General features: G+C 39.4%; 1 protein-coding gene across 4 annotated transcripts in view; it reads left to right on the top strand.

The window, feature by feature from the left end:
- The window catches only part of ELMO1 (engulfment and cell motility 1), a 3,030,107-nt gene that overhangs the window by 2,227,666 nt on the left and 782,628 nt on the right, over nt 1-19,813 (top strand). The gene's annotated exons all lie outside the window — the stretch shown is intronic.

The following is a 19,813-nucleotide window of genomic DNA, read 5'->3' as shown; positions in this document are numbered from 1 at the left end:
ATGTTCTGCAAACCATAAAAAATATAAAAAATATAAAAAAAGAATGTATGTATGTACAAAGAACCAGCTACCCTAGATAAAAGTATGCACCTGCAGTTAAAAAGTACTACACTTGTCTATGAAATGTTAATACAATTAATTTGTATGTAAAAAATTGTTATATAAAAAATTATTAAAACATATGAGCTTACGAACCATCATAACTCAAGTTGGTTCAAGCCTTACAAATACAACAATACTTATTTTCTACCAATAAAAATAAATGTCGTGTGTATAATCCAACAACACACCTCTATACCTACAAGTAAAGTCATCAACTACACAAATTCTATATGCATGTTGCAACAAGTATAAACTCCAATAAAGGCGTGCCTATATTGCCCCAATAACCTATCTAAGATAACTTCTTAGTTTCAGCACGGGGGCAATATTACAGTTGTTATTCAAGCCAGGATGCCTAAACGCGTCCAGGCGTAACTGCCATTCTAGTTCTCGATTCTCCAAGATTAATGAAAAAGGGCCACCCCTAATCTTCAATGGTACTTGATCGATGGCCATGAACTGAAAACTATGGCCTGGATTCAAGCCTATGTGTTTTGCCAATGCGTTGTCACTCTTGCCGTTCTTAATGGCATACATATGTTCATACATTCGGTCTCGGACCCTACGGTCCGTTTTTCCGATGTAGAACGCTTGGCAACAGTCACACATGGCTATGTATATGATGGATTTACTCTCACAATTTAGAGGGAAACGAATGTGGTATTTTTTATCCCTGACCATAAATGTTTCACCTGTTCTGACCATATTACAAAATTTACAAAAAACACATTTATACATTCCTCTCCTTTTATGGAATGTGTTTTGGGACGCATCCCTTTGTACCAATTCCTTAAGATTACTTGATCTTTTAAAGATAAACCTAGGTACACTACCTAATTTTTCAACCAAAAAGGTATTTGAGGTAATGAAATGCCAATTTTTGCGTATTATAGCCAGAATCCCCTTAGAATTTTTACTAAAGGTGGTGATAAAACTCAATGAAAAGTCACATTCTTCACCTAAGTTTGTAAATTTAACTGTCTCACCATTATTCAAGTTAAACTCAGCTGATGCTACATTAATGATGGTGTCAGTTTGTATAAGATCTTGTTGGACTAGTAAGGGTTTATAAAAGCCATTAATTCTCTTATTAGTGACTTCCCCAATCAAGTCGAATAGCATCTGGTCAGGGTACCCTCGATTTCTAAACATTTCCCTCAATAATTCACATTCTTTAGTGAAATCAATCATGGTACTGCACATTCTCCCTGCCCTCACCAGTTGTCCTTTTACAATAGACCGTTTCTGTTGGTACGGGTGGAAACTGGAGAAGTGCAGGAAAGAATTGCAGTACGTAGATTTTCTAAACACTGTTGACGTCAAGCTACCACTCATAAGGTCCTTTACCAACTTGACGTCAAGGTAGTCAATCTCATGTGTTGAAAATTTGAACGTGAATTTTAAAAAATCAGTTGTTGAATTCAAAGTTTCAACAAAACCTGCAGCTTCCAGTTCCGAGCCCCTGAACAATATAAAAATATCGTCCAGGAACCTGGTGTAATACACAACAGGTTCCATCAAACCAGGGATCTTCCTTAGCATGTTGGCCTCCCAATAACCCATAACGTAGTTAGCGACTCCAGCCCCACAAGGGGAGCCCATCGCTACACAACGTTTTTGAAGAAAAAATTCACCATTAAAGGTGAAATAGTTGGAAGTCAGGACAATATCAAGTAATTCCGTCACCAAATCTACTTCCAACCTGGAGGCCCCAAAATCCTGAAGCATCGAACCTATCCACTCTACCGCCTCCTGATGCGGTATAGAAGTGTATAGGTCTACCACATCAATGGTTAAGAAGTTATTCTCACCATTGTGTGGAATACCGCTGATGTTGTCAAGGAAGGACCAAGAGTCCTTACAAATGCTAGTAATGGCTTTAATATATTTGTCCAATATGTTGGTAATAAGTTTAGAACAGGGGTATGTAATAGACGACCTCCCATCAATCAAGGCCCTCATAGGGGGGTTGTTGATGTCCTTATGAATCTTAGGGATTCCAAACATGACAGGTATTTTAGGACAATTTATATCAATGTAGTTGTACAAATCTATGTCAATTTTTCCTGCCAGGAACAAGTCCCTAAAATAACCCCTAATTCTATGATATTGACCATTCACCTCACTCTTAGAAGACTTAGTGTAAGCGTTAGTATTCAAAACACTAGCCATCTTCTCATTATATGTGAGGTTGTCTAATAACACCAACCCCCCCACCTTTATCAGGTTTTATTAGTCGTACAGGTAACCGGCAAAACTCGTCTAGTAATGTAAGCTGTTCCTTAGAAATATTAAATTCACCTTTATTTTCCATGTTGTTATTGTTACTAGCGAGATACCTAAAGTCCACCTTACAAATGTTCTCAAAGAGTTGTAGTGCTGCATGTAGTGGTGGATTAAACACACTGGCCAATTTCAAGACCGGTAATCTATCATCACCACCACCAGCACTTGGATTAATCACATCATTTTGTTGATTAAATACTAGTTTTAGATTCAATTTCCTCACGAAGCATTTCAGTTCTATGATTTCCCTAGAAATACTTCCAGATCTACTTGGAACAAATGAATTACCAAAAGCTAGTAATTCAATTAGTTGCTCGTCCAAAATGATGTCAGAAAAATTATAGATCTTAAAATCCCTCTTCCTGTTAGTGAGTATAACAGGGCGGGCATTTACAATAAGCGAGGAAGGTGGACTAGATGTCGAAGACCTGTTAATGTCAAGGTCTAGGATTGGTTGGTCCGGTTCTTCCTCCTGTTCATATAAGGCCTGCTTTTGCGTTGGCCTAAAAAATTATTGCCATTACTATGATTGACCAATTTATTGTTAGAACTTTGATTGTACTGGTTACTACCAGGCCCTCCATTATTTCTGGCGAAGCTTTTAATTCTATTACTTCGTCTAGGTCCTGTACTGGTTTGACCCTCATTGTTTTCCTCAATTATATCATCCAACTACTCCTGTCGTCCACTACTTCGGACATCTGACTATCACTCACAGGGTTTGATCGAATAACATTAGGCCCCATCAATTTAGGATATGCACATTTATTAGAGTAGGCTTCCCTATCTCTAACCAACTTTTTATTCTTGTTAGCTTTCAACTTTAATAACAAGGTGTCAATACTAGACAATATCCGACCATAGTCGAACTTATATCTAGTGAAGTCCAGGTCTATTTTTATGTCATTATCCAAGCTGTTGATTTCGTCCATCAGTAAGTCAATATGTAAAGCATAGTGCTTAATAATAAGCTCCAAGAGTTGAACACCTTGCTGTTGTGATTATATTTTCTCTGATGAAGCCACAGAATGCTGTGGTGAAAACGCTTTGTTGTTTTTTACTAATAAACTGCGTTAAGGACATTTTTGGAGCTGTTTTCTGCTGACAAGGACCTCGTTTTTTTGTATTACTATCGACAACCAACTAAAATTTGACTGTCATATCAACTCCACTATAAAAACAACTAACAGGAAACTCGGTTCACTCTATAGAATCAAATCTTTCCTAACTCCTAAGGCTAGAACTACTATAGCTAGAACCCACTTAATATCAACCCTTTTATATGCTTTTTCTATATACACTAATCTGTCTAAGTACAACCTCAATAAACTAGCCACATCATACAACAACATCGCCAGATTTGCCACTGCCTCTCCATACAGAACTCACCATTGCTTGAATCTTATAAAACTAGGGTGGCTGGAACTACCCCACCTCATACAATACTATCAACTCACTATTGCCCACAAAGTCCTCTACCACCCTGAAAACACACCAATGCTCTCTACCCTCATAAAGCCCTACCACAACATGAGGAATCTACGTTCCTGTAACAAAACTCTTGTAAAAACCTCTAGAGCAAATAATGTAGCAGGTGACTCCATATTTTCTAACTCAATTGGCAAAATATGGAATCTACTACCACCAGAACTTACATCCCTGACTTCTATTTCACTATTTAAAACCAATCTAAAACTCTTCCTAACTAACCACTGGCTTTGCTCTTGCAATAACCCTGGGTAACCTTGCTCTCTTGCTTTCTTTCCCTCCTTTCCTCTCACCTGATCTTCCTTTCCTCTCTTCCATTTACTCTAGGACAATTCACTTTCCCCTTAAAAAAATGTTTCTGGCTATAGCTCATTAGTTATATAAAATTATGGATTTTGTTACATATGTCTATATTAAAACTTTCATAACCTAGTAAAGCATCTATTATAGACTCATGCTATTGACTCACATTGTACTCAGACACTTAGATAGCCAGTAAGAAGTTTATGAAAATGGTTTTATTGTATAACTTGTATATTCTTAGCTTGTTAAGTATTAGATAGTGGAGCTATTCTCCTCGGGCCTCCACTGAAAATGGACATGTATCCAGTTGGACTAGCCCGGTTAACAAATGTAAAATAAATAAAAAAAATGTACAAAGTTCTACTGAAGATCAGAGAGGATCAACCAAGGGTAATTCTGATAGCTCCAGACTGGCCGAGGCAACTTTGGTACCCGCTACTGAGAAGCATGTCTCGGACACACGCATGACCTCTACCTCTATGTCCCTTACTACTAACACAGGACAATTACAAGATCCTACATCCAAACTTGAAAACACTGCAGCTAGCTGCTTGGAATATTGCATAAAACAAAATAACCCAGGTTTATCTCAGAGGGTTAAGGACATTATCCTGGAGGAACGCAGACCCTCCACAAGGAAGACTTATTCAGCCAAGTGGAAAAGATACCTCATTTGGAGTACAGCAAAGGGAGAAAATGTCTCATTGGCAAACATAGCACACATCCTGGAATATTTAGCAGAGCTGTTCCACAATGGCCTGTCTTACTCCTCCATTAAGATTCATGCATCAGCAATTTCAGCAGAATACAACATGGATCCTCCTGTCTTCTCTCATCCTCTACTCAGGCAGTTCTTGAGAGGAATCAAAATGTAAAACCTCCAAGGAAACCACCTTTACCTACATGGGATCTCAACTTTGTGCTGGAAAAGTTAACACTTCCCCCTTTTGAACCAGCAGCAACAGCAGAATTACAATTCTTGTCTTGGAAAACTGCTTTCCTGCTAGCAATTACTTCAGCAAGAAGGGTATCTGAGTTACAGGCATTAATGGCAGTACAACCCTTCCTTATCTTCCATCAGGACAGAGTCTCTCTGAGAACTAACCCTACCTTTATGCCAAAAGTGGTCTCCAGAGTATCATTGAACCAAGCGATTCATTTACCTACATTCTTCCCCAACCCACAGAACAGGGGAGAAAGACTGCTACATACCTTGGATGTGCACAGACAATTACGCTACTATCTGGACAGAACTAAGACCAGCAGAAAAACTGACCAGCTTCTGGTAGCATATGCAACAGGAATGCAAGGAAAAGCAATTTCTAAACAGACACTCTCAAAATGGATAGGAAATTGCATTCGATTTTGCTATTCTTTTCATGGAAAGACAACTCCTGATAATATCAGACCTCATTCCACAAGAGCTACAGCCACCACTACAGCTTTCCTATGAGGAGTGGCTACCAAAAACATTTTAGAAGCTGCTACTTGGAGCTCCGTGCATACATTTGCCAAGCATTATAATCTTCCCTTATACTCTAGATCCCGAGCAGGGTTTGCAACTGCTGTTTTGCAAGGGATCTTAACTACACCATCTTTATCTTAGTGCCTCCTCCCCCAGTTTGGCTATGGTATTCTACCCATATGTTAGGACTGCAAATGCATCCTTGAAGGACATAGTACAGTTTTGTACCTACCATAAATGTAGATGTCCGATAGGTATGCATCTGCAGTCAGGATTACCCACCCTCCTTCCCCTCTGTGGTATTCCTAGGGTATTTACCCCTCTTTTAGCTAGCTGGGGGAATCTATTATGGTGTATTTGTTTGTATATATATATATAGATATATATTTTTATATTGTTTGCTCTCTACTGTTTGGAATTACTTGCGTTTATCCAAATTTAGCCTTCCTAGAGGGCACCTGGCATCTGGGGCAAGAAACACTGAGGAAAATGGCGTCGGCTGATGCCTTTATACCCAATAAACAGCAGCTATGACGTCGGGTGAAGTGCGACATCAGCCGAGGCCAGACCCAGACTTTGGAATCCGGCCGACCGAAGGGCTGCCTGAGGCAGGACAACCCATATGTTAGGACTGCAGATGCATACCTATCAGACATCTACATTTATGGTAGGTACAAAACTGTACTTTCTCTCTAGCTTACGCCAACCCAATAAAGTTAATTTCCTGTGCCCTTGTCGAGCGGAACCACAGAAGTGATCCCTGGAATGTATTTCCTATTTCCCATCCACTCATCAAGATTTTTCTTAAAGAGTGTTAATGAGGAACTTTGCTTGACATAGATGGGTAGCTTGTTCCAGAGTATGGGAAGTCTCTGGGACAGTAATCTATCCCTCCAGCATATCCTGTTTATTGTGGTGACAAGATTTAGGTCCCTAGAGCATGTAGCTCGGAGGGATTGGGATTTCTTTAGGTGTAGCATGTCCAACAGCTCTGGATTTGACATAGCTTTATATGTTAGGCAGAGATCACCTCAGAGTAGGCGATATGCTGCAGAGTAAAGCTGGAGTTTCTTTTGAGACGATCAGTGTAGGGCATCTGTTTGAGCCCAGTAATTCTCTTTGTGAGGTACTACTGTGGCCTTTCCAGCTGCTGCAGATGTCTTGTGAGGTACATAACAAAAGGCACGTTGTACTCTATAATGGGTCTAATGTGTGTCGAGTAGAGGGGAACAATGACCTCTTTTTTCCTGGATGAGAACCCTTTTGTGATGAGGTGTGCTATGTACAAGGATTTCCTGACTACTGTGGCAATGTGATTATCAAAGGAGAGACTCCTGTCCACCTGGGTCCCAAGGTCTCTTATCACGCATTTGGTGTTAAGAAGACTGCAGTCTGTGTGATAGTTCATGGGTACAGAGTTTTTACCAAAGGGGATAACAATGCACTTTTTGGCATTGAGCTTGAGGCCATGCCTTTGACACCAGGCATCTGTCTCAATGAGGCCCTTCTGTAGGATGCCCACATCATTTGGGGGCTTGACTATAGCTCCTAGTTTGCAGTCCTCTGCGAACTTCATTAGCCAGAGGCCTTCTGTGTTAGCCTGTACTTCAGAGAAGTAGATACCAAACATGAGAGGTCCCAGGACTGAACCCTGTGGTACTCCACTTGTCACTGGTTTGAGGTCAGATTTGGAGTCTGCAACTTTTACAGTGTGGGTTCTGTCATTGAGCCAGTTAGCAACCCATCTTGTGACATAGGGATTTATACCTAGTTTAGTGAGTTTAGCTATAATTCCAGAATGAGGGATGATGTCGAAAGCCTTGGTGAGGTCAAGATAGGCTGTGTGAACCACCTTACCCTCGTCTATGGCTTTGGTGACTGCCTCAAAGAAGTTGACCAGGTTCAGGAGGCAAGATCTGCCTTTCACAAACTCGAACTGGGTGGGGTCCAGAGTTTGGAGGTTACCTATGTCTTTGTTTATAAATTCCATGATGATACATTCCATGGCCCTGCAGACGAGGCTCGTCAGGCTAATAGGGCGATAGTTCCCAGGATCAGTGGTGGCTCCCTCTTTGTGGAGTGGGATAACTGTTGCTCTGCGCCATTCAGTGGGCACAAAGCCTGATGTGAGGCTATGATTGAACATGGTGCTTAGGTGGGGAGCCAGTTTGTTCTGAAGTTCATGTAAAATGCAGCCTGGGATGTTGTCCTGTTCCATGGATGCTGTGTTTTTGGCTTTAGAGGGTGCTGCTTTTACCTGTGAAGTTGTGATTACAGGGACTCTGCATTCTTCCTATATAGATATGGGCCCTTTAGGGGGTGAGGGGGGGGTAAAGTTAACACTGAATCTATCTGCCAGGATGTTGGCAGTATCAGTTGGTTCTGTAATTTTTGTGCCATTGTGCTGTGTAACTCAGAGCAGATCTGGGTGTTGCCATTGAGATTCTTGACATAGTTATAGAATGCTTTGTGGTTGTCCTTAGAATCAGTGGAAATCTTGTTTTCATAGCTAGCTTTGGCAGATCTTATAAGGGATCTCAGCTTCTTGCTGAGGCTGACCAAGGAGCTCATGGGATTGTACTCTCTTTTGCAACAATTTCTTCCTTCTGTTGTAGAGTTTGTTTATGGCGGGGTCAACCAGATTGGCTTCCTTTTTTTGGAGGATAGCGTCTTAGTTCTGTTTGGGATAGCACAATCCATGCACTCGTGTAAGTGCTTATAGAGTGCATTTGTGTAGGATTCAGCAGTCGTAACTGTATTGTCCATCTGCATGGGTGTCATGAAGTTCACCACTTCTGTCTTAGGAAGCATGAAGTTGGTTTTGGAGAAATTTTTTACCATGGTTTCCTTAATGGGGGGCGGGATGTGGATATCTAGGGTGATTAGCTTATGATCTGATCTGACCAACGAGGAGTTGACTTCAGGTGTGGAACTCTGGTCACTCATTTTGGTAATGACCAGGTCTAGGATATTGTTGCCCCTGGTGGGGGTGTGGATAAGTTGATCCAGGGCATTGGAATTTATGAATTCCAGAAAGCGCTGAGCAAAGGAGTTGGTACATGAGTAGTTTTCTCAGTTAATGGTGGGGTAGTTGAAATCGCCCAATATTAGGGTGTTTGCTTGAACCCTAATATTTTCCAGTATATCAAGAAAAGAGGAGTGGGAATCCTGGGGCATGGTGGGGGATCTGTAGCAAGCTACAATTTGGATTGCAGTTTTGCCCAGAGTTAGTAGCACTTGGATAACCTTGGCTGCATTATGCTGCGCAACTAGCCTGGAGCTGTGGATATCCTTAATGAATATGGACACGCCTTCGCCTTTGGTGTTCTGGTCCAGGTTAGATGGCCGAAAAGTGTGGTAGGAATTATAGCCTGGTAATGCAGGGGTGCACTCTGGAGCCTTGAACCAGGTCTCAGTCACTACACAGACATCAATGTTATCCATTTTAAGGAGTGCCTCGAGTGAGTGCATTTTGAGATTTAGACTTCTAGCATTGAGTAGCATTACCATCAGTTTTTGCTTGCCTGTTCCTGTTATGGTGGTGAATTTGTCATTTGAACCTTGCCTAAAAAAGTAGTATGGGGTGGCAAGAGCCTTTGTCAGTATCCGGAATCCCAGGGGTGACAAGTGCAGGCCATCTCTGGCAAAGCATCGTGGTTTGTCGACCATGTCGTCCCAGGCAGATACTGGAGCCCCTTAGAATGAGACCAGAAGCTTAGCCAATTGTTGAAGTCAATCATTTTGCCCTTGTACTGCAGTATCATTCTGGATGATGGCAGCATGCTACTCAAGGCTAGGGTCATACCTGCCTGGGCTACAAGATCAGAGAGTTCTTCCATGTCTCTTTTCATGTAGTCCAGGGAGGTACATCTCAGGTCGTTCACACCAACATGGACAATCACAGAGTCATATTTGTACTTGTGGAGTGACCTGAGTGTGCGAGTTATGTGGCGGATCCTGGCACCCGACAGGCAGCTGACAGTGACCTTCTCCTTGTTTAGCCTGGTGAGTGGGACATCGGTGTGCTTGACTATAGGGTCACCTATGACTAGTGTGTTGGGTACATTGTTTTCCCTTATGGGCTGTGGTTGAGTGGCACACTGAGTCTGTGGGCTATGTGTCATTTGGGTTGTGTTGGTGGTGGGAGGTTACTTGCATTTCTGCTTTTGAGGTCTCTGTTGCTTGAGCAGATTATTATTGAGAGCCTCCACAAATGTTTTTGTGTTTCTCTGTGTGGATTTTGGTGGTGTAGGTTTAGTGGGACTATGTGATGAGTGTGGTGTGGTGCAAGTGTTTGCCTTCTCTTGACTATCAAGTTCAGTCTTGGTTGGAGAGAGCTTTACTTCCAGTTTGGCTAGATAAGTGCATCTCTCACAGGTTGTAGTGTTGGGTGGTAGGAGGAGAGGGTTGTCTGTCTACATGGGGCAATTGCTACATTGCCCCAATATGCCCAGATTCATCAGATAGACAGGAGAGAACACTGGGAGCTGACCCTTGGACATGCCTGAATAAAAAAATATTTTCCTCTAGACAAGTGAGGAAAGTGAGTACAAGAGCTGTTTTTCTATAAGCAAGTGAGGAAAGTAAGTACCAAAACTGTTTTCCTCTAGGTAATGAGGAAGGATGAGTGCTGTAGTAATTTGTAGTTGATTTAGTGCTTACAACAAGTTCTGAACAAGTGCTGAGCATGGGTAAGCAAATTCAAGTGCTAAAACTAAGTATCTGTATCTGGATCTTGTTGTAGATAGGCTACCTATTGCTTACCACTCCCACTGATAAGCTAGAAGGCTTCCCTCCAACACAGAAAGGCTTGGGGGCACAGAAACTTACAAACAGTCCTGGATACAGCAAATCTGTATCTGGACTAAACTAGTTACAGGGAAGGTGGGAAGCAAGTGCAAATGCAGGCTTTTAAACCAGAAAGTTGAAAGAGATGGAAAAACTGCCCAAATGGCCAATAAACTACAATTTCTGGGCCAGAAACCACTCTTGTGATAGATAGGCTGCTTAGTTCTTACCACTCCCACTGATAAGCTAGAAGGCTTCCCTCCAACACAGAAAAGCTTGGGGCACAGAAGCTTACAAACAGTCCTGGATACAGCAAATCTGTATCTGGAGTAGACTACTTACAGGAAAGACAGAAAACAAGCTTGGAATTTATTTATATATATATATATATATATATATATATATATATATATATATATATTTATATTTATATATATTTATATATATATATATATATCCAGTAAAAAAGCAAAGAGTGACCAGACCACAGCTAATAAGATCAAGCCAAGTTTTATTCCAGGAAATTACAAATGGTGAGCGCTTTTGCAGTAAAAAACTGCTTCATCAGACAAATTCTTCATTCCACTCATCAGTTTAAAAATACATGTGAGCCAATCAGAACTTAATAGCAATTAATAAAACATTAAATAAGAATTCACTACTATTTAGCCCATTAAGGAGCTAGCTGTATCATAGTGGCGAATAAATATACAATAAATACTAAAAGGTATAAATACATGTAAAAAAGGAGATACCTGTATGCATCAGTTTTTAATAAAATACATAAAGGACACCTATTTTTTAAGATGTCTCTTATCTAGCATAGGTTTGATGGAAAATGTATCATTCAACCCTTTCCCCATAGTAGCTCTCATTCTAATGATCCATTCTGGTTCTTTACATTCTACTTTATTCCTCTCCAAACCCCCTCTGTTCCCAGTTCATACTTTCTCCATGACCAAAAATTTAAATGTGTATGATACATCTGTATCTATCACGTGTCTGGCAAGGGCATTAGTGTCTGCTCTCCTCCAAATATCCTAGAGGTGTTCTCTGATGCGATCACGTAATCTAAGTGTAGTCATACCTACATAGAAAGATGAGCACAGTTCACAATAAGCCAAATAGACTGTATTATATGTGTTGCAGTCTGCTCTAAAGTTGAATGTCAGATCCTTCCCAGTATCTGGGTGTAAAAAATAACCTTTATTATCCACTGCTTCACAAAAATTACATTTCCCACATGGTAGAGTACCTTGTACATGTTCAGAAGTCCCAGTACAATGCATATCACTATTCCTCAGCCCACATAGTAACCTTTTACGTGATTTCTGATTCTTAAAAGCAAAACTGGGTTTGTCTCCAACCATATTTTTATTACCTTATCATCCACACAAAATATTCCAGTGCTTCCTATAGATCCCTTGTAGCAGACTGATATTACTGGAGTAAGTAACAGGTACTCTCAGTACTTGGTTCCTGTTAGATTCTTGCCTATCTGTAGGGGTACAGTTAGAAAAATATGGTTTAGCTTCATTATTCCTGAGAGCCATCACATTAGACACAGTAGGGTTAACTTCTGTAACTTTATAACCTCTCGCTTTAAATGTCCTCTCTAATGTATGCATTTATTGCATGAATGTCCCATCTTCCACTGTTAATCTAAACATCCTAAATGCTTGCCCCTTTACAACATTCTTAAACACAGGGTTGGGGTGCATACTGTGTCTATGGACATATGTATTTCTACTGCATTCTTTACGATAGACCTCAGTGTAGAACTTCCCTGTACTTTTCCTTTTAACATTAATATCCAAAAACTCCATAGAAGTATATGAGGTTCTAAAAGTAAATTTTAAAAAATCAGTACTATTGTTGACATTATTAAAGAAGGACTCAGAGGAGTCCAACCCTCCTTGCCAAAGAAGAAAGAGATCATCTACAAATCTCCGATGAAAAATAACATGCCTACTGAGATCATATGTCAAAATATGGTGACACTCCCAGGTCCCCATTACTAGGTTGGCGTAGCTACTGGCACAAGAAGTGCCCATAGCCATGCCATCCAACTGTCTATATACAGACTGCTCAAAGAGAAATAGATTATTTTCTAGTACAATTTCCATAAGAAAACAGAAAATCTATAGTGGCAGCATCATATGTGCCATCTTCCATCAGGTATGGTTTCAGATATTCTATGCCAGTCACGTTAGGGATCATAGTAAAAAGTGATTTAACATCCATAGTAACCAGTAAACAATCAGTTCCAGGATGTGTATTTTCTACAAACTCAAAAAGGTGTTCTAGAAATTGTTTGGTGTCTTTCAAAATGTGCTTATTTAAAGCCAATACAGGTTTCATGTGGTGTTCTATGTAACTAGAGAGGGGTTCAGTACTCCATCCTCCATCAGCCACTATGGGTCTTATAGGTGGACAGGAAGGGTGTTTATGGATTTTGGGGAGCCCCTGAATAATGGGTGTAACAGGTTCCTTCACTATTAAATAATTGAACAGATCAATATTTATAACATGACTTTGTAAACACTTGAATAAAACATTTTGAATTCTATTATTAAAAGAATGAATATTCCCATTCGGGACTTCTTCATAAACATGGGCATCATTTAACATAGATAACATTGTCTGTCTATAGAAATCATAATACATCATTACAATTCTGCCCCCTTTATCAGCGGGTCTAATACAAATATCGTGGTTTCGACATAAAGATGATAAGGCTGCCTTTTCATCTTTGTTAAGGTTGTTGTGACACTTAGTAGTTGTTCTATTGTTGTAAAGACTATAAATATCTTTCAGGCATGCTTTCTCAAATGTTTCAACCACACCATCAACAATCAGTATATAGTTACTCAGTTTCTTAAAACTTCTACTTGTATTAGAATCAGTAACACAGTCATTATGCTGCATTTTTAAAAGTAGATTCCTGGTAAACATTTTAAGTTCAATTACATTATCTGTGATAGTCATTCTGTTTGAAGGCACAAAAGTCATACCTTTATCTAGTACAGCAATTTCAGCTTGTGTGAGTTCACAATGAGGGTGTTGGAGCCGTTCTCCTCTATCGACGCCTTGCATTTCATTCTGCTCTTGCCCTGAGGGAATTACCGAAAATGCGTATTCCTTTTAGGATATGGTGATGTTGGTAGTAAATTCCCCACATCAGCCAGGGGATAAACAGTAGCATTTTTGTTACCAGCCACAGGTAGGGAATTGGTAGTTTTTTTACATGTTCCAAAGGCCGCTTGCTGGTTATTTCTTTCATTATTCATTTCCGGTGTTACCTGAACGCTTTGTGAGCTTAGTTGTTCCTGTGGAACATATACGTCATCCTGGGCTGCAGTACTTAAGGTGGATACTTCCTTATTAGTATTCACAGTAGAGATGTGCAGATTAGTTCCATTAGAGGCATTCGTTGTTGAATTATTGGCATTGTCTGCCCTCGGCCACGCAAAGACTCGGCCATTGGAAAAATCTTCAGAGCCTCTCTGGATTTTTTTTCTTTTTATAATTTGACAGCTGAGCTTCATAAGCATGTAGAAGTTCACTCACATGGTCCACCTTAAGATCAACAATCGAAGGTGGATATTTACTATACAGTTCTTCTTGCAGACTAGTTATATGAGTGGCTAGAGATTCCTCTTCAGGTCTAAAATAGTCAATCAGTAAACACATATAGCTAAAACTAGTCTCAATATTAATACGTTGCCATTGTAGAATCAGGTCTTTATAGACATTGCCATAGGAAGGCATATTAAGTACTCGGAAGCCACGAGGTATAATACGAAGACTGAGACAGGCTACAAAGTGAAATCTTTGCAGCCGTACACGTACTAATTTGCGAGTTTCATTCTCTATTTTAGGAAGGTCTCTCTTAAGTGAAATTCAGTCATACTCACAGTCAGTTTCTTCTGTACCTGGTGTAGTCACAGGAACAAAGTTCAGTAAAGGATTATTCCTATTCTGAATGAACGGGAATGTTTTCCTTGTATCAGAAGTTGTATTTTCAGTAGAGCCCTTTTTAGGATCCATCTCCAGTGTAGCATCCGTGCCTTCAGCCATGTCACAACACCACAGTAACAAAAGAAGCACTATAATCCAAAACAGAAACGTGGTGTGTGCAAATTGGTCAATCAAAATATAAGAAATCCAGTAAAAAAGCAAATAGCGACCAGACCACAGCTAATTAAATCAAGCAAAGTTTTATTCCAGGAAATACAAATGGTGAATGCTTTCGCAGTAAAAAAACTGCTTCTTCAGACAAATTCTTCATTCCACTCATCAGTTTAAAAATACATGTGAGCCAATCAGAACTCAATAGCAGTTAGTAAAGCATCAAATAAGAATTCACTACTATTTCGCCCATTAAGGAGCTAGTTGTATCATAGTGGAGAGTAAATATATAATAAATACTAAAAGGTATAAATGTATATAACAAAGGGGATACCTATATGCATTCATTTTTAATAAAATACATAAAAGACACCTATTTTTTAAGATGTCTCTTATCTAGCATAGGTTTGATGGAAAATGTATCATTCAACCCTTTCCCCATAGTGGTTCTCATTCTAATGATCCATTCTAGTTCTTTACATTCTACTTTATTCCTCTCCACACCCCCTCTATTCCCAGTCCATACTTTCTCCATGACCAAAAATTTTAATTCTTTAATGTGTGTGATACATCTGTGTCTATCACGTGTCTGGCAAGGGCATAAGTGTCGGATGTATAACACACACAGTACTGAACCCCTCTGTATTTACATAGAACACCATATGAAACCTGTATTGGCTTTAAATAAGCACATTTTGAAAGACACCAAACAATTTCTAGAACACCTTTTTGAGTTTGTAGAAAATACACATCCTGGATCTGATTGTTTACTGATTACTATGGATATTAAATCACTTTTTACTATGATCCCTAAAGTGACTGGCATGGAATATCTGAAACAATACCTGATGAAAGATGGCACATATGATGCTGCCACTATAGATTTTCTATGTTTTCTTATGGCAATTGTACTAGAAAATAATCTATTTCTCTTTGAGCAGTCTGTATATAGACAGTTGGATGATGTGGCTATGGGCACTTCTTGTGCAAATAGCTATGCCAACTTTGTAATGGGGACCTGGGAGCGTCACCATATTTTGACATATGATCTCATATGTTATTTTTCATCGGAGATTTGTAGATGATCTCTTTCTTCTTTGGCAAGGAGGGTTGGACTCCTTTGAGTCCTTCTTTAATAATGTCAACAGTAGTGCTGATTTTTTAAAATTTACTTTTAAAACCTCATATACTTCTATGGAGTTTTTGGATATTAATTATAAAAGGAAAAGTACAGGGAAGTTCTACACTGAGGACTATTGTAAAGAATGCAGTAGAAATACATATGTCCATAGACACAGTATGCACCCCAACCATGTGTTTAAGAATGTTGTAAAGGGGCAAGCATTTAGGATGTTTAGATAGTGGAAGATGGGACATTCATGCAAGAAATGCATACATTAGAGAGGACATTTAAAGCGAGAGGTTATAAAGTTACAGAAGTTAACCCTATTGTGTCCAATGTGATGGCTCTCAGGAATAATGAAGCTAAACCATATTTTTCTAAGTGTACCCCTACAGCTAGGCAAGAATCTAACAGAAACCAAATACTTGAGAGTACCTGTTACTTACTCCAGTAATATCAGACTGCTACAAGGGTTCTATAGGAAGCATTGGAATATTTTGTGTGTGGATGATAAGGTAAAAAATATGGTTGGAGACAAACCCAGTTTTGCTTTTAAGAATCAGAAATCACTTAAAAGGTTACTATGTGGGCCGAGGAATAGTGATATGCATTGTACTGGGACTTCTGAACATGTACAAGGTACTCTACCATGTGGGAAATGTAATTTTTGTGAAGTTTTGGATAGTTAAGTTATTTTTTACACCCAGATACAGGGAGGGCTCTGACATTCAACTTTAGAACAGACTGCAACACATATAATATAGTCTATTTGGCTTATTGTGAACTGTGCTCATCTTTCTATGTAGGTATGACTACACATATATTACGTGATCGCATCAGAGAACACCTCTATGATATTCGGAGGAGAGCAGACACTAATGCCCTTGCCAGACACGTGATAGATACGGATGTATCACACACATTTAAATTTTTGGCCATTGAGAAAGTATGGACTGGGAATAGAGGGGGTGTGGAGAGGAATAAAGTAGAATGTAAAGAACCAGAATGGATCATTAGAATGAGAGCCACTATGGGGAAAAGGTTGAATGATAAATTTTCAATCAAACCTATGCTAGATAAGAGACATCATAAAAAATAGGTGTGTCTCATGTATTTTATTAAAAATTGATGCATATAGGTATCTCCTTTTTTGCATGTATTTATACCTTTTAGTATTTATTGTATATTTACTCTCCACTATGATACAGCTAGCTCCTTAATGAGCTAAATAGTAGTGAATTCTTATTTGATGTTTTATTAATTGCTAATGAGTTCTGATTGGCTCACATGTATTTTTAAACTGATGAGTGGAATGAAGAAGTTGTCTGATGAAGCAGTTTTTTACTGCGAAAGCGCTCACCATTTGTATTTCCTGGAATAAAACTTGGCTTGATTTTATTAGCTGTGGTCTGGTCGCTCTTTGCTTTTTTACAGGATTTCTTATATTTTGATTGACCAGTTTGCACACACCACATTTCTTTTTTGGATTATATATATATATATTTTTTTTTTTTTAGTTAAGTGGGTTGGCTTTCTCAAAATGTTCTCCCTGTATTAGAAAGAATGAGCTAATGACAGTAGCAAAAACACTTTAAATGCAGTACAAGCTAGCACACTTGAGTGTGTAGCAAAATTAAGGCAAATGTAGTTTAAATAAATGCAGATAAGTTAAAAATGACAAAAACAAGTTTATGAAAAATCAAGTAAGAGCACTTGAACGCTTAAAAGCACACAGAATGCAAATTAAGGTAGAAGACAATGTAAGAGCAGCTCAAAAATTTAGTTTTGTTTGGAGAGGGAGGCAGCAGAGCAGATTAAAATGCTATAGGGGATGTCCTTCCCAAGTGCTCTCTCTGTACACAGCAGAGGAGATGGGACTGGTAGGAGTGTCTGAAATCAAAATATGATCTTACTGTACTCAGTTGAGTGAGCAAATGATGTGCATGTTTGAATGTCAAGACTTTCTTCTGTTGAGTTCTGGGGAAGAGGATGAGTGTATATTATTATTGCATGCATATCTCACCTTGCTTTATTGCTAACTGGTGCACAGTTGAAATAATTTGTTTATGGTTGTGCTATTGCCTTTTTAAACTAGATGCATCACCTAGAGTAAAATCTGTCCCTCTTGCCACCTTGGTGTGTTGGGCCTATAGGGATGTCACCAGAGTCAGGTAGGAAGGAACCCATATCTGTTCAGCTACACCTGCAGGTGCTCTACATATAAGAATTACTTTTGTAACGTTGGAGGAAACCGGAAGTAACAAAAGTACTCGAGTGTCTCTATACTAGTTGACCTGGACTGCAGCCAGTGCCTCTCTGTCTCTTTCCAGAAAAGACCTAGTCAGTCAAGGCCAAAGCTAGTCATGCATAGTGACGTCTCATATTGAATTAAAAGTTTGAAGAAGTTAGAGGAAAAAGGGTATTAGCTATTAATTGGTTCTGTCATTTGGGAAACATTTATATGCAGCACTCAGCTTAAGGTGGAAAACGAGCCTTAATCTAAAGAGCTTTAGAGCATTTCTAAACATAACAGGCAGCCCATTCCAAGTCTTAGGACCAGGTGTTTGAAATGTGCAATTGCAAGTTTCTAGCTTTTGTAGTAGTCCTAAGAAGGTGAAAAGTAGAGGGTCTGTTGTCTCTGTCTGATATGTAGCTATATTGCTCCTCTTATATTACCACAGAGATTCTTCATTCCCTGAAAGAATGCAAGCTCTTTTTTTAAAGTACCTGCCTCATGCAAGTTTTGGGTAGAAGCATTGGAAATCAGGTGTAGGGCTTACTTTACCTGTGGTATCAGGACTCTTGCTAGTACCCATTTAGGCTGTAGGCACCAGACGTCCAGAGATTGTCAGGCATGAGCAAAAATACCTTACTGATTTTGGTATTTTGGTAGAGGGAAGGGAAGTCTAAGCAAAGTGATGGAGCCAGCCATGTACTTATTTTTTTCTAAATGAGTATGTAGTTTCAGTTGCCTTACCTGTAACATTAAGAACCTAGCCAGATTACATATGTTTTAGGTTTGCTGCAGTTGCAAAGATTTTTGACACCTTTTAAGTTCAGCAGTTTGGTTTTAACTTAGTAAAACAATTCCCAAAATTGCCTTGTAACTTAAGGCCAGGTACAGATACTTGTGTGAATATATTAAATGAAGACTATGCAGAATGTTGCATTTTCTTTAAAAGAGTGAGAACATCAGCTAACAGTATGGCATACCTTTCAGACTTGTTTCTAAGTGATGAGACATGCTTGCAGTCAGAGACAGAAGAGATCAGTCAGAATGAAGGTCATTAATAGATACTGATGCATTAACAGTTAGCAATCTGGCTGGGTTAACAGAATATTATGTACCCAAACTATATTAATATAGCTACACTGGGTATGCATATTCTATGGAAAATATCCTCCTCTTCAAGACTGTTAGCACATTGCTGCAATACCAGCTCAACGTTTATTTTTTATCATATTATCATTCTGTAAGGGAGTCTTACCTGTAAACTTGGTGCATAGCAGCACTAAATACAACACTGACTGCCTGCCATGGAGTCATATGCATAGAGAATTATTCAGGAGTATGGACACAGTATCATCTCCAAAGGAGTGTATTGCCATGTCATGTTTGCCGTATCCCCTCTCTGTCCGTCTCCCTTTCTAGCTCGTCTGCTTGTATGTTTCACGGATCTGCTCATATGCAGCACTGCCCTCGTCATTCCTTTTTGAATTCCTTCTTAAGTGATGCGACTTAACTGCTTTCCAGGCATGTCTTACAACAGCTTGAGGAGTAAGAATTTAGATGCCACCTCATGCGAATTCAGATGTACAAAATAATGTAAAAACTTCAACTAAAGAAATGTTTCTTTTACGGTCAAAGTCCTGCACATTCCCCATACAGGGGATTGCACTCAGTCACTCTGGAAAATAGAGATTTTCCTCTAATTCTCCACTGCAACTAGCTGACTTGGAGCTCTGACTTTTGAAGTAGTGACCCGTTTTGGGTCTGAGCCTGCAGTTGGCCTACTTGGTATGCTTGCCCTTTTTTGTCAAAGTTCTATATGACCTTCTGTTAACTGACTGCATTTTTTTTCTTCTGTTTTCCTGGCTGGATGGCAGTTATTTCTGTTTCTTGCCCA

Source organism: Protopterus annectens, chromosome 3.part0 (assembly GCF_019279795.1).
Source record: "Protopterus annectens isolate FY-2018-M chromosome 3.part0, PAN1.0, whole genome shotgun sequence".
In the NCBI taxonomy this organism is placed as follows: Eukaryota; Metazoa; Chordata; order Ceratodontiformes; family Protopteridae; genus Protopterus; species Protopterus annectens.
The sequence above is the reverse complement of the archived record's forward strand: the minus strand, read 5'-3'. Positions and strand labels throughout refer to the sequence as shown.